The sequence below is a fragment of the Colobus angolensis genome, unplaced genomic scaffold (genome assembly GCF_000951035.1).
Source record: "Colobus angolensis palliatus isolate OR3802 unplaced genomic scaffold, Cang.pa_1.0 Scaffold56, whole genome shotgun sequence".
In the NCBI taxonomy this organism is placed as follows: Eukaryota; Metazoa; Chordata; class Mammalia; order Primates; family Cercopithecidae; genus Colobus; species Colobus angolensis.
In genome coordinates this window covers 4,580,075-4,585,909 of record NW_012119154.1, presented here as the reverse complement: position 1 = coordinate 4,585,909, position 5,835 = coordinate 4,580,075, and the positions used below count along the sequence as shown (strand labels likewise).

The 5,835-nt window shown below is 45.5% G+C and overlaps 1 protein-coding gene across 1 annotated transcript in view; it reads right to left on the bottom strand.

Moving 5' to 3' along the window:
- The window catches only part of ZNF860 (zinc finger protein 860), a 10,351-nt gene extending 4,953 nt beyond the window's left edge, over positions 1 to 5,398 (bottom strand). The window contains exon 1 of the mRNA XM_011961536.1: positions 5,264 to 5,398. The gene's annotated coding sequence lies outside the window, so the exon portion shown is untranslated. The remainder of the gene's footprint in view (positions 1 to 5,263) is intronic.
- Positions 5,399 to 5,835: the final 437 nt, after the last annotated feature.

Sequence of the window (5,835 nt, the reverse complement as noted above, 5' to 3'; positions counted from 1 at the left end):
TTAATATTTATATATATAGTCATATGACAAAACTTCATATAACCCTTGTAGCTATTTGATTTCCTTGGATGTAACTCTCAGGGTAATTTTTTTTTTTTTTTTTGATAGAGTTTTGCTCTGTCGCCCAGGCTGAAGTGCAGTCGCAAGATCTTGGCTCACTGTAAGCTCTGCCTCCTGGGTTCATGTCATCCTGCCTCAGCCTTCTGAGTAGCTGGGACTACAGGTGCCCGCCACCACGCCTGGCTAATTTTTTGTATTTTTAGTAGAGAAGGGGTTTCACCGTGTTAGCCAGGATGGTCTTGATCTTCTGACCTCGTGATCCACCCTCCTTGGCCTCCCAAAGTGCTGGGATTACAGGTGTGAGCCACCACGACCGGCCCTCTCAGGGTAATCTTAATGGAGCTGTTTATTCACTGGATAGTGGACTGTCCATACCTTAATTCTGGTATTTTCTTCTTCCCATTGGATGAAGGCTGCATGTACACATCACAGCTGAAGTTCAGGCAGCAAGAACACTGGACTTGGAGTCAGAAGGCCTTGGTTCAGCATCAGCTCCTCCTCTGTGAGTTTCTGTTTCTTCCTCAGTAAAATTGGGCTTCATTTATCATGTAATAAACATGTATTGAGTATGATTGTGTTCAGGCCCTGTGGCTGGGTGCTAGGGGCCCGAACACCTGTACTGCTTCTCTCAGAGTGGTAATGAGAGGATCAATTCCTAAATGCATAAAAATATAACAGGGAATGGAATTCCAGGCACTGAGTTGTGCTTTCTGCAGTTTCATTAAGTAGAAGAAATGAAACTGGATTCATTACGAAGCAAGTGTTATAATACAGTGGCTAAGAACTCAGGCTCAGTAACCAAAGTACCTAAGTTCAAATCCTGGCTCCACCAGAATTTGGAGTATGTTGCTGAACCTCTCTTCAATTCAGTTTCTTCTGCCTGTAAAATGGGAGTAAGAACTACAGATCTCCTCATGTGGTTGTTGTGAGGATTTAATGAGTTATTATGTGTAACACTCTTAAAGCAGAGTGTAGCACATAGTGCTCAATATACATTAGCTGTTATTGTTATTATTATTTGGGATGTACAACAGATCATATCATATGTTTCTAACACAGATATGACCAAGTTGATATCAAAGAGTGATCTGGTTGTGATAATTTTCTCTCTACTTGTGGACAAGCTTCATTCCTGTCATCTGGCCAATGAAGTCAATGTCCACTCACTTACTTGCTGGTCCATGAACATCCTCCCAAGGCTTTCTAGCTGGAGGAGGGAGCCTCAGAAGCAACTACTGGAAACTCCAGACCAGCCCCCCAGGCCCATGTGGAGAAGAAGATGGGGTAGTCAGCTCCCTACTAGGAACTACTGATTCTGTCCATTATTTCAAGAGGTATAATGTGTTTATCTTATTTCTCCAATCATGCATATCTTCATTCCCAAAATCTTTACATGGTCTGTCATGGCTGTTAGATTTATAGTCATTCTATTTACGTTTAAAATTGTTTCTTTTTTCTTTCTTTTTTTTCTTAAGACGGAGTCTGGCTCTGTTGCCCAGGCTGGAGTGCAGTGGCATGATCTCGGGTCACTGCAAGCTCCGCCTCCCAGGTTCACGCCATTCTCCTGACTCAGCCTCCCGAGTAGCTGGGACTACAGGCACCCATGATCACGCCTGGCTAATTTTTCTATTTTTAGTAGAGATGGGGTTTCACCGTGTTAACCAGGATGATCTCGATCTCCTGACCTTGTGATCCGCCCGCCTCGACCTCCCAAAGTGCTGGGATTACAGGCATGAGCCACCGTGCCTGGCCTAAAATTTTTTCTAAATGATTTATGCAATCTGGGTAAATTAAAGAAATGGTCCTTATATTGAGCATTTGTGTTTAGCCAATATTTTTTATTTTTTAAATTTTTTTTTGAGATGGAGTCTTGCTCTATTGCCCAGGCTGGAGTACAATGGTGTGATCTTGGCTTACTGCAACTTCTACCTTCTGGGGTCAAGCAATTCTCTTGCCTCAGCCTCCTGAGTAGCTGGGACTACAGGCATGTGTGACCACGCCCAGTTAATTTCTGTAGTTTTAGTAGAGACAGGATTTTACCATATTGGCCAGGCTGGTCTTGAACTCCTGACCTCAAGTGATCTGCCCACCTTGGCCTCCCAAAGTGCTGGGATTGCAGGTGTGAGCCACTGCGCCCGGCCTAGCCAATATTTTTAATCACACTGACAGTGCCTTTGCAAAATTATGACAGTAAAAAAAATCTGACGTAGCTGATTCCATCTTGCTTCTAACCTGTAAGCTGTCCTCGTTCACTCCCGGGCATAGGCCACAGCTAACTTGGGAGGAATTTAGTCCATAGTCTAACCCTAAAGCAAGGATTCTAATATTCCCTTTCCAAAACTATTCCCTCCTTGTTTGAACACCAAACTACCTTTGTAACAGGATTAAGAGAGGTCTGAACTTTGCTAAGATAAAGGCATAGTTGAATGATTACCTGCCATTCTTCCAGAGGTCACAAGATTTCTAACCTCTCCATCACTCCTATAGATAACACCACTATTGTAAAACTTAAGATTTGTGTTTGAGGTATTTTTCATACCCTGCATTCTGATGGACCAGTTGCCACCACCCAGTCTGGCTCATCAGGTCCTGTGGCCCTTACTCAGGAACTGACTCAGTGCAAGAAGACAAACTTCGACTCTATATAATTTCATCCCTGACCCAACCTATCAGCATTCCCCATTCCTTAGCCCTCTGCCCACCAAACTATCCTTAAAAGAAAACCTTAGGTGGGCCTGGCGCGGTGGCTCACGCCTGTAATCCCAGCACTTTGGGAGGCCAAGGTGGGCGGATCACAAGGTCAGGAGTTCAAGACCATCCTGGCAAACACGGTGAAATCCCATCTCTACTAAAAATACAAAAAAATTAGCTAGGTGTGGTGGCAGGTGCCTGTAGTCCCAGCTACTCAGGAGGCTGAGGCAGGGAAATGACATGAACCCGGGAGGTGGAGCTTGCAGCGAGCTGAGATCGTGCCTCTACACTCCAGTCTGGGTGACAGAGTAAGACTCCAGTCTCAAAAAAAAAAAAAAAACCAACCAAACAAACAAACAAAAAACAACAAAACAATAGGATCTGAATTTTCAGGGAAATTGATTTGAGTAATAACACACTCCTCTCCTCCAGCTTGGCTGGCCCTACAACTGTTCAACTCTTCCTCTATTGTAAAACCTTCATTGGCTTTTCTGGGTAACAAGCAAGATGAACCCGCTGGGCATTACAATATGTATTTCAAATACTTTTTGCCAATTTATTATGCATTTCTCAAATTGTTTTTCAAACATGAAGACTTTTTCCTCTCCAAGGATAATTCTGCAGGTACCTTTTCCCTATTTGCTATACTAGGGTAGGTCAAGGAAAGCTTTCTGGAAGAAGTGACTTGTAATCCATAACTCCATGGGTGAGAAACACAAACCAGGTGAAGAGAGCAGGGAATAGTGTCGCCAGCAGGGGGAATAGCATGTGCTTCATCTCTCTTTCATGATACAGCCTCTACTTTCAGCATATCTGCTCCACTCACCTGTCGCTACTGACTTGGACATTTTTGATCCCATATGGCTGGCTTGCCCCTGCCCCATCCTGGCCTTGACTATTCCTTTTAGCTTAGTTCCTTCCCCCCTTGAACTGGTCTATCTCAAGGGTCTAATTTTTTAGTCCAAGGTGAGAATTTGTTGTGTTAGCTTATCCAGTCATAGGTTGGTTGCATAAGGTGGAGTAATGGTGGCATAGGTTAGGTAATATGAAATAAAATGATGACACTTCTCCTTTTTTAGCAGGAGCTTAAGGTGTCAGTCTCCAACAAAAAGGTATGTTGTTTTGGTACATAATGACTGATATTTATAGTTTAGTATGCACCTACTTTCCCACCTTCAGTCTATATGTCAATGCAGGACTCAATGAACACTCATATATGATCAGTAAGTTAGCTTAGACAAAGCTATGCTGTGGTAAAAAATAATGCTAAAATCTCAATGGCTTCAAACAAACATTTTGTGCATGTTACTTGGCCAACACTAACTGGCTTAGGCTCTGCTGTATTCCACACCTTCTCACGCCGGGTCATAAGCTTAAGGAGAGTCCTTTTCTGGACATGCTGCTCTCCTGGTACAAGGAAAAGAGAAAGATGGTGGAACCATATGACAGCTCTTAAAGCTTATGTTTGGAAGGGGCATTCATTACTTCTGTTCACATTCCATTGCTCAGAGCAATTCCATGGTCAAGCCTGAGGTCCATGTGGAGGAAGGATATTCCTTCCATAGGAAGCGCCAGCAAATATTTTGAACAGATGAACATTCTTGCCTAGTTTATCACAGCCAGTATCATTTGTCCCATTTTGCAAGTGAGAAAACTAAGGCTAAACGAGGTAATTTGATCAAAGTCATAGGTTAGAATTCAGCTTGAATGGCTTCAAAGTTGGTCCAGGCAAACTCTTTTTCAGATTTTTTTTTTTTTTTAAACACTATGTAGGCGCCTGGAATTGTAATTTACTCAGGGACACAACCACTTCCCTTCAGCTCCAGAAACTTCTCCGTGAAAATCTCTAGAGCTAAAACACCCATGAAATCTTCCTGGAAGGAGGTGAAGCTGGAAAGGGGTCAGACTCCGGGAACTGTTCCTTTGAGAGCTGAGTCTTCCATTTACTAATTTTCTAAAACTGTTGAAGTATTTATCTGCTTGATGGGTTTGTAGATCCTTTGGCCAGAGATCACCTATCATCATCACCTTTTGTTTTGTGTGTGTGTGTGTGAGAGAGAGAGAGAGTCTGAGTTCCTCAAAGATTTTCTAGGTAATTTTTGATACTTCAGATTGCAATGGGTATCTATATTCACAAAAATTATTAGTGGGGTGGAAAGAGTATCTTTAGGTAGGAAGAGGGGCGCAGAAGTTACAGCCAACACAAAGAATCCTTCAATGTTTGTAAATATCTGTTAATTTCCCTTGCCTCCGGAGCAGTTTTCCCGGTTTCACAGCCTCTGTTACTAGGTGCACGTGCAGTGTGATAACAATGCATAAGTTTTGACTTGCCAGGTTTATGTGTGTCATTCAGGGCAGGGGATTAGGGTTAGGCCAGTCAGTGACCTAGGACACTCAATTTAAGGAGGAACTCGCAGAAACCTGAGAGTTCGCGCGCCTCACCCCAGCCCAGCCCTGTGTCTGTTAAGCATTTATCATAATCCTGCTTTATGAAAATGCCCGGCGAGCTTACCTGTGAGGATCACCTGCCACTCCCCTCCTCCGCCAGACAACGCGGAGGGCCTCCCTGCCCTGTGACTTTGCTCCGCCGGTGATAATTTCCAGGTTACTGTGTAGGCGCGTCTGGCGTAGGATCGTGTGCGGAAGACCGAGGGAGGGAGTGCGCGTGTGAGCCTGTCAGGCCGGGCGGGTCCATATCCGGGTGGACCGGGTGGGTGGGGCAGCCCCTCCCTCCAGGTCCCGAGGTGGATAGGGGGTGGGGAGTGACGCGCAGAGATTCCCTTTCGCCCCTTCGGATCCAAGAGAGGGTGGCAGAAGGAATGCGTGGGTGACTCGGCGTGGATTTAGGGCGTGCCCACCTTGCAGATCGGCCTCCTAGAGTGTCCCCAGGGCCTAAGAGGCCGCAGGGACACGAAGGAAGAGAAGGAAGAACCCGAAGAGGGCTCGCTTAGCCGGCCACCCGCTCCGAACTTGCCCGGGAAACTAGTGCGGAGGGAGGGGCCGGGCCCTGGCCGCGGCGGGAGGAGGGGCGGCCGCAGCTGCATCCAGCCCCGTTGGCTTCCTTCCCAGCTCTCCTTCGCCGCC